We start from the raw sequence: 10,287 nt of genomic DNA, 5'->3' as shown, positions 1-10,287 counted from the left end.
CAAATCCCTATGAGATTTTAGACTTATGTAGTTTGTTTTTGTAGATAGAGAGCTCGCATTTTGCACATTAATATTTGAAAGTTGTTGAAGTTTCGAATCCCTAGGATGATTCTCTTACGGATTCAAAACATCGACACATTTCAAATATTATTGTGGAAAAGTTGAACTCTCTATCTACAAAAACAAACCACATAAGTCTAAAATCTAATATTCCATTATTATTGATCCATATTATGAAAATGAGAATTAGTTGAAGAAAATAGGTTAAATGGTCGTGTAACAAGAAAGAGACAAGTACAGGAAGTATTATCATCGTTTGTTTTAGTTTTCATAATTTCCAAAGGATTTTGTTCATTAATGGTCTTCTTATTCTTCTTCTTCTTCTTCTTCTTCTTCTTCTTCTTCCTAAATCCATATTTTCTTAGAAAAAATAAGTATTTCAAAGACGTCGATGACAAAATTCATCTAGCAACCTTTATTTCTTGACTACTTTGGAGCATTGAAATATTCATCTATTTGCTATGTTAGACATCCAGCACGTCATGGATGACCCTAGGGTGAGAGTAGAAGCATCATCAAGCTAGTAATAAAATTATTCAAAGCATCGATGAAACATTCAATTTTGAAGAATAATTGTAACTTGCAAAAATTATTTTTAAGTTTACCCTTACTCTTTTGAAAGTAAGTTGAATTTAATTGTAAACAATTCCTTTTAGTTCCAAATGGCTCAAATTGATGAAGTCTTACCACAAATCAATCTAACATGTTTATATAGTTTTGACCTCACCATATGATTTGTGTGTGAAGCTAAGGAAGTTGCAAAACATTGAGTAGCATGCTTGTATAATAGAACATTTTAACTTTCATGTCACCATTACATAGTGTTAACTAGTTCACGTCATATATTTTCATACTGGGTGTTATAATCATATAATATTATGTGGCATGCATGTGAGTAGATTAGTCAAACATCCAAATATTTGAAAATCCAAATTTGAATATATAGAAATACAAAAAATTCCAAAAATCATCATGAACAAAAACCATCCATATAGATGACACATAGGATAGAACATGTTTGACAATCACATGTTAACTAATGAGTTCAATCCTACAGAGGATAGCAAATTTCAAACATAACACATGTGAACTAATGGGGTGAATGTCATGCAAATGACATGTAGTATAAAACATGTTGATCTGGAAATATGACATAATCAAGTATATGATATCTAAAAAAGAAAAATATGGATATTTTAAATTTTTTATTTAGATGTTTGGTAATTTTAAAAATCCAAAATTCATGAAAAATAGAAATCCCATATCCATATGCCATGTAATATAGACATGTATGATTCCAAATCAAATAAAGCTAATCCCTTCTTAGTACAAAATTATTGAGGTGGGATGATAGGTGTATGTTGAGGTGGCATGATGAGTTGGATAGTAAGAAAGCTTTCATATCAAATCATTTCAAGAAAAGGTGGATCCCAAAATAATGGAAACCTGAAAAGTCAACTTTGGAAATCCAAAAAACTAGATCTAGATATATAGAATTGTGGAATATCCAAAAATCATCATAAATAGACATCCCAAATATGTATGACACTTAAGATATACATGTAACTAAAACATGGATGATACACAAGATATGATGGTGACTTGGATATTACAAATTACATGTTGCATCTTGTTGTCCTTTGAAGGTAGTTCCTGGCTAGGAAATTGTGCTAAAGCATCAGGATGAGGGGTTTATTTAAAATGTGGTTGCTTAGGGTTTCAAATTCTTGCTTAGATAAAAATGGCCCTCTCTTTATAAGATCTAATCGAAGTACTAGCATCCAACCATAATATCCTAACAATTTGAAAGATGTGAACATAAGGTTTAGGAAGATATTTGATAACATGCATACTCAATATGAATATTTATATTACCTAATATGACTGTAAAGTGTAAAGAAGATTATTCAATAGCTCAAAAATAGTACATATTTCAATTACATAGAAGGAAAAAGTCTCCAAATTAAGAGAGACAAATATAAACAATGTATTTATATAATCTACTCAACATTAACTACACATTTCTAGGAGAAATAAGGGAGGTTGATTGTTGATCTAGCCTCTTTTTATGATCCACACAACTTCGAAATGTACGAAAAAAAATATAATTAAGCATAGGAAATTAATCACATATGAAACAACATTGTCATATGTTGAAACCATAACTCTTTTATCATACTTTGAAATGTCCAACTATCTTACAAAATAAAAGTCTCTTTTGGCCCAAAAGTGAACCCTTATTACATCAAAAATATAGTATCTGTAGAATATTGCAATGCTCAAGCTCTATAGTATTTTAGGAAGCAAACTTTATCAAAAATAAAAACAAATTTTGATTTGTCACATGAAATTTGGGACTACCTGAAAATCTTCTACCTTATAATCTGGAATTAACTCATTGACTACTCATTTTATGCCTAGAAATCTATATTTGATCTTATTTTCTACCTCCATATAGTCTTCTTTTTTGGCATGTTATTACTGTAGTTTAATAAATTTGTGGAAGAATTCCAACAAGTCTATCCCAATCTACCCCGGTTGGATATGTAAAGGAAATTGACTTTTTGTAAGCTTCATCTAACTCGGTGCATTTATGGAAAGTAGCTTTTACTATAAAAAGGGATCTAACTTCACAATGCATGTAAAAATAATCAATTAACTTATTCAGAATTCTTTCACCAGTTAAGGGTCCTATTTAACCAACAAATTTTGTGTCATCACTTCCACAATCATTTAATAGCTTCTTATATTCATTTAAGGGCATAAATTTTCGTTCTAAATCCCTAAATGATGGAAAACACTTTTGTTGTAAAATATTAAACCTAGTATTGAATTTATTAATTTTAGCCTGTATTATTCAGCACTTGTCCCTTACCTTCCTTGCAAAGATTCACTTAGTTAAAACCTTCTTAGATTCCATAATTAGAAGTGTTTGTATTGTAATCCCCATCTATTTGAGCTGCAATTTTTTTCTTGAATTAAGGAATTTGATGATTCTACTAGTGAGTGTTGGTTTGTTCCCCAATTCATATTCAATTTGATCTGTTATTGTATTAGCAAGGTTCAATATTTCAGTTTCTTCAACAATAATTTCAATTGATTCCCAAATTTAAAAAATAAAATGATTATTTATGTTCATAAACTTCTTTTGGCATGACACAAAGGCTGAGTTCTAATCACCTATTAAATGTACCATTTAATCTCCTTTTGCAAAGTAGTATTTTTTTAATTTCATTACTTAGAAAATCATCCTTGTTTTTTTATTCTTCCCAAGTCTGACTTAATATTTTCTTTAAAATGTCAATTTCCTAATCTTTTAGTAAGGGATGATAAAGTTCTACTAACTTCTCTAAATATTCTTGTTCCATGGTGTTGGCTTGAGATGTAGGAATGACTGCACCTTTCTGCTTTGTCCTTTCCTTAAACAATTGTTCAACCTGCAACTCTAATTTTTCCATGTAGTTTTTCCATCTGCTTGTTTTTTTCAATTGTCATTGAAAGAAGAAATTCTTTTTCCTTTTGTATATCCTCCAATTCTTAGGTTTCAGGATGCTCAGTAACTGGAATTTTAAGATTTTTTCTGAGTGATTGAATATATGTATCTTTTACTTTCATTAATTCTTGCACTGCATTAAATCATTTGGATCAGTCCCTAAGTTGATAATTATTCCTTCTAGAAACTTAACTATGTTATCTTTAGCAATAGAAGACATTCTTTCTCTTTTGAGTTCATTGGTTAATTTATGTATTGATTTTTGTAAATTTTCCACATTGATTGTTGAACTTGTCACTGTATTATATAACATTTCCCCTATTTTCCTATGGAGATCAACTTGATCAATGGGACAAACTTCCTTTCTATCAAAATAGAACATTAAACTTTTATGATCTTATACAACTTCAAAATTTTGGACCTTTGGCTCTAAGAATGACAATTGAAACTTTCCCCTTTCAGCATCTAAGGATCATAGTATTCTATTTTTTGTAAATTATCCTTGTTTCCAAAACTCATTGTAGGTTACAATTTTAAGAGTTGCATTCTTCTTCTTGATTTCCATAAACTATGAGAAAATATCTTCACTGGTACCTACAGATCATGATGATTGTTCTCACATTGATGATAAATATTCTAAAGAAAACATAGCCTTGCTTGATGTGATTATATCCTTATATGAAACAACTTCTTCTGAAGGAGCATCTAAAACTGAAAGTTCAACTTCCTTTGTTCTTTTTATTTTTAATAATTTGAACTTTGTTCCTTTTTACTCTAAACCATATTGTCGAGTATTCATGATAAGCCTTTTTAACTCCTTCTCCTTCTCTTGTGGAGTAGATAACATAGTTGATTTAAGAGACATTATCTTTCTTCTTTCCTTGATGTGTCCACCAATGTACCTTGTTCCCATGTTTCTTGATTTGAATATTTCTTTATTGAGGGTTTTGAAAAATGGATATAAGTTGATGAACCCTGGTCCACTCTTAATGTTTAGATCTTACCTAGAGGATCATAACGTCATTTTCTCCCTTGGAAAATTTCATCTCCTATAAAATAAGTTCCACTTCAACATTTGGTTCTCTGGTGTTTACCAAAAAAGGCCAAATTATTGCTTTCAATTTAAATAATGTAGGACGTTTCCTAGGTAGGAAATTAATTTGATCCACATTTAAACTTTACCTGATGTACACTAGTGCAAAGATCCTCAAAGTTAGAAAAATTGGTAATTTATAAGGGGCCAATTCACATACATACAATCTAATCTCTATAAAATTCACAAATGCATAGTAATATACACCTTAACATCTTTATCAATTTGTAAGATTTAGTTAATTTCTGACAAGATTCTTGGTGGTGTTCCACCATTTAAAAGACTGAAAACTGCTGATAAAAACTAATTAACAAAATCTAAAAACATAAAATATTAGATAGTGTTTTATTACTATAGAAGTCCAATATATGACTAAAAGTCCATTACCCTTTGCATCTTTCTTATATAAGGAAAAGTGAGAAAACTTTTCTGATTGAAAGTATAGAAGCAAGTATACCAAAACTGACTAATACCTGAATGACCTAAAAAGGTAGAACTTTGACAATTGATCATTAATGACATCAGAGAAGTATTAAGTGAAATTGAATACAATAAAATGTTTCTTAGCTATAAAAATTGAATACAAAAATCCTAAAATAACTTCATATATAGTTTGGTCATCGTCATATCCCAATAGGACCCAGATCATTGAGATAATATTTCTTGAAATTTCATGAAATGTACTAGAAGAATAGAGTGGATTATTTTGAGGAATTTTAGCCTCATTATATAAGAAATACTCAAGCATGCAATTCATATATTCATGAGTTAACTACTAGAAGAGTTAACGTAAAATTTGCCTTGACAATGATTGAGTTTGGTTAGGCATGTGTTGTTGTTGCGACAACGATCCTCCAAATGTTTTTTCTATGTCGAATTTGGAGCCTACGCTAACTATTGTTTCAAGTCCCCTGGTGTTGTCATGTGGTTTGAGTTGTTATTTTTGTGTTTCTCCTAGTGTTTCATCCTCCTAAGTCAATGTTTCTCAAGTTTCAACACTTAACCATTACAATAATTCGAGTAAGTAAGTTTATGGTTAAGTGAAATCGTGGTCTGCCTTTGTTATCGAGAAAACTAGTGTCTATACAGAGCTGCTAGTCCCACTAAGGCTGGTAGCTACCTTAGAAACAAACACACTAAAAACTACTTTCGTTTTCCTTTATGAGAAATAGATAAGAGAAGAATAAGGAGACCAACCTCTGTCTTGCGCTTGGTTCCTTGCTTGATTCCTCTCTCTTCTGGTAGGTCTTTGCCACTCACTTCCTTGTCTACCCAGCTTCAAGGAGTACCTATAGAATCAAAGCAGCATAACACTATCCAAGAACATAGATCTATTATCATAAACAATATAGGATCAGATGTACATTGACCACACAAATGCATAAATCATCAATCATACAAGAATGTGGAGGAAAATTTGAATAGCTTTATTGATAATCAAGATAGAGCAAAGAGGATTACAACCAATTGTTCTGACCCAGCATCATCCTCTCAGCAAGAAAGCCCTTCTTTACCTCAAGAAAAGCTTAGATCACCCAACACTATGATATTGCACCAAGAAACCAACAACACTCTCTTACAAGATACAAAATTCCAGCCTCTGGATCTCTAGGATGAGGGATCCACATATAGATGTCTGCAAGGGAGGTGAGTCAGCTTTTGATATTTGATTAGTGTCTTGTCTCTAATAGTTCTTGATTCCACTTGGAGATTGATGATCTCTTACTCATCCCTGGTCGAATTCAGAGAGACAAGTGTCACAGGAGAGGTTTCTGGAAGATTCCATGCTCCTCCACCTTGCAGATTGACCCTGCCATTTGTCTCTTCTCACCCATCGCACCCCATAGAAGGGTTTTTTGACATTCATCGCACCTACTGAGTGTATTCAGGTGGGATGCAACGCACTTTACCTATGGAGCAGGTGAAATGGTCTAGTTTTGACCAGTTCTAAGTAGTTTTTCATGGAGCACTTCTGGGAGATGCTGTAATCAGTTGACCTTGTTCTTTTAGGGGTTGGAACAACACCTTTAGGGACTTAGGAGCCCTTGGTTTATGGAAATTTATGCTTGGGGTTGTAGGGCCCAAAAATATCTATAACATTTTCCCCCTAAAGCATGAGGTCATTAATCTTTTGATGTCGGGTGAAATGCTTTATCATGAGGATCCGAAGTTTTTTCGAGCTGGAAGGCAACCTGTAATAAGATACAATACAATACATTATCTTCATATTATTTTCATGATCTAGCTGAGGCGGGCATTCCCATGCTCAGCTTTATAAATTCATTTTCATGTACATAGGACAGACAATCATCTGAGTGTAGACTGATGATTCTGGTAGAGCCATCGTCCCTTAGATTGGATGATTATCTGTGCAGTAATGATGTACATTTGATGTCTTTATTTTCCCAAATATATATCGCAGCCCGGATGGATGAAACTAGATCCAGGGTCTTCAATCTTGTTCGATCTTCACTCAAAGTACAAGTCGATCCATGTGAGAGATGTTCTGGAGTCGGACATGGAAAGACATCGCCTGATTACCAGCTAATGATGTAAGTTGTTAACAGGCACGAGAGGAATCACCGATAATGATAATGATCCTCAAGGAACTGTAGTACAATTCACGTGGTGTGAATAAGGGACTTGGCATCGAACACCACGCAAAATCTTTCATTCGAAGGCCATTGATGTAAACCTATCGCCGGAAGTGAGAAACTTGCAACTGAGGCATGCAAGCTTCAAAGTACTGAAAGGGTTGTTCCTAGATCGACTTCTTGGATAATGAGCTGATGTCAACAAGAAGCGATCTGTCATAGGAGGGCCTTAGTGAATCCCACATCAATGACATGGAACGGAGCAAATGATTTTAATGGAGGTGAAAACGATCTGGTGATATATGGTTCAGGGTGGCGGTCATGAAAGAATGGAGCGAAAATGTTATATAGTGGGTGAGACACAGGTGAATTCTCTGAGCGACTTCTCTTGAACATATCGGTGACACTGACATGATGGATTGGTCGCATTAACCCCAAATGTGGATGGTGTGATGGAACCATGGTGATGTGACCAGTGAATGGAACAACCCAACCCGACTCGGACACGGAGTGAAAGTGTCATGTTCAAGAGCAACTTGCTACCAACAAAGTTTCTTCAAGTTTTCTTCCCAATTTTTCCCCAGTCATTGCTGACTAGTACCTCTTTATTTTTGTCAAGCTTGAGGAGGATAACATATGCTTGTTCTATAATTTTCCCTTCGGGCAAACCCATCGCTATGTTTTAACGAGCCTAACGATAGTGAAACTCGTTCTTGTCTGTTATGGACAAGTTTGTCACTATTAGGTTTTAACGAGTTTAACGACAAAGATAACTCGGTCCTTTTCAATTTTAGAGAGTCTGAAAAGGGACGTAAAGGAAACTACAAAAATCATTTTTCGTCATCTAATCCCTTAAGTCTGAAAAAGTATAAAATAATACAAAAGGGATGAATTTTCGGTAATTTTAACGAGCCGAACAAAACAAGCACTCGATCTTTTTGTGTAATAATCCCTCAGGTCCAAAAAGATTAAAATCTAAAGGAGGGATAGCACTTCCAGTCACTTTAACGAGCTAGAGAGGCCAATGGCTCGGCAATCTTTTCATATTTTACGAGTCAGTTGAAAAGAGCTTAAAGGAGACTCGTTTTTTGAGGAACGAGTGATAGATTTGGGTAGCAGCTGATTCCAGGTAAGGTTTGGAATTTTCCAATCACGGCAGTGTCACAAGGATGGCTAACAAGATCACTCTTCGTAGTTGTTCCTAAAAAGGGGTAAACAATCAAGTGGAGGTGAATGATCGGCCAATACAGAGTGGAGGTGATGATAAGAACATGACCAAGGCTTCAAAGGCTGAAGTAATACATTCACGATGGTTATTTACCGGAAATTGGTTCATTTTTATTTTAAAATGATCTTAAACGCTGGGGGAAACACTTTCTCATTGCTTATGTTTATTTTTTAACGAGCTTGAAGTCTGCGTTAAAACTGCTCGATATAACGGTCATTTCTTGACTTTACCATTAATGACTTTGTTCCTTCAAAGGTTGTGCTGCATGCTTAATTGCTTCATCAAACTAGTTAGAAATGAACAATACATGTTTGGAAAATGAGTTAAGACACTAATATTTTATTTGAATTACGTAAAAAGTAATTTAAAAGTGATTTACCCCTCATTTTACCATTTCATTTGAACTTTTGGTCTGTTGGAGCCTTGGAGGTGCTTTCCCCCTTGATTTTCATCAGCTGATTCCGAAAGATTCTGTGGACGATTTTTGGCGCCGTCTAGACCAGGTAGGAGCTAAACCTGAGCTCTTTCATTTCATCCTTTCCATTTTTCATTCTAAGCCTGATTTCTAGTTTTTATGAGCCTCTGGGGTTTGAAAAAATCGCTCTGGCTCCATCGCACCCTTTCTATATCGAAAGGTGCATTGCATGTTGGCCTACTCACTGGACAATTGGCATGCAACGCACCCAGAACACTGCTGTGGGTGCGATGGGCACGAGGGAAATTTGTGCACAGTTTTCAATGGAAATTTTTTCCTGTTTCTCACCAAATCAGGATCTAACTCTTCTCTTGTTTGTTTTCAGAGATTTATTGGAGCAAAATGCCTATTACATGGCAAGAACGTGAGCATGAAGAAGAGGACATGCTTGCTTTACACGATCCGATTACGGTAAATGCACTGCGGAACTGTGGCCTGCTCAAGTTTTTTCGCATCTCTAGCATGAAGCAACAAATCAACTTGTTGCAGTATTTGCTCGATGCCTGGGACCCTACCAGCCAGGTGTTCTAGATTAGGGGCAAATCCATCCCTTTGACTGTCGTGGACATCTATTTTTTAACCGGCTTATCGAGGCGGGGTGCCCCTATCTCCTTATCAGGTTCAGCCCGTGGGGGTGAATCTGTGAGAGATCACATTCACAGGTATTGCAGAGAGGGATCTTAGCCGAGTAAAGACGGCAAGATCATCATCCGAGATGTCACTGACAGGTCCCTGAGGACCATTCTGTTCACCTTTGGTAGGATCAATGGTGGTGCGGCTCTTCACGTGGCCAACCGATCTTATATGAAGTATGCCTTAGAATGTCTCGAACCGAAGGTGTTCAACTGGTGTGATGTAGTACTCTTTGTGATGAAAGAACAGTTGACCAAGGTGAAAAACGGAAGATTGAAGAACTTTGGATATGGTTCTATTTTGGCCGCCTTTGACTTGGAAAAGATCCCACTGATGCAGCCGCAGTATATTTCACTTGGTTTACCTCCACCAACTGAACCACAAATGCAGAGATGGGTCGACCATATGTCCAGACATGCTGGTCAGTCTTAGATTTCCTTTTCCGATACCTTCTTCGGGTGGTTTGATCGTCAGGAGATGGTTTTTTCTGAGTATCCATATGCTGGTATGGACTTCCGGGGTGACCCGGATTTGGTATTGCTGGCTGGCGAGCAATGGGGTGCCATTAGTAAATTATTTGACCATATTTTTGTTTATCATTTCTCTTTATAATGTCCTTGTGCTTTATTCTGTCAAGACTAATCAGAACTCATGTGCTCATGCAGATGTTGGTCCCGTTCGGCTAGTAGTACGCCTGAGAGTGCCAGCTGC

Source organism: Pinus tabuliformis, chromosome 9, assembly GCF_031772625.1.
Source record: "Pinus tabuliformis cultivar Carrire ecotype Pingquan chromosome 9, CPIR1, whole genome shotgun sequence".
NCBI lineage: Eukaryota > Viridiplantae > Streptophyta > Pinopsida > Pinales > Pinaceae > Pinus > Pinus tabuliformis.
Note: the sequence above shows the minus strand (reverse complement) of the source record.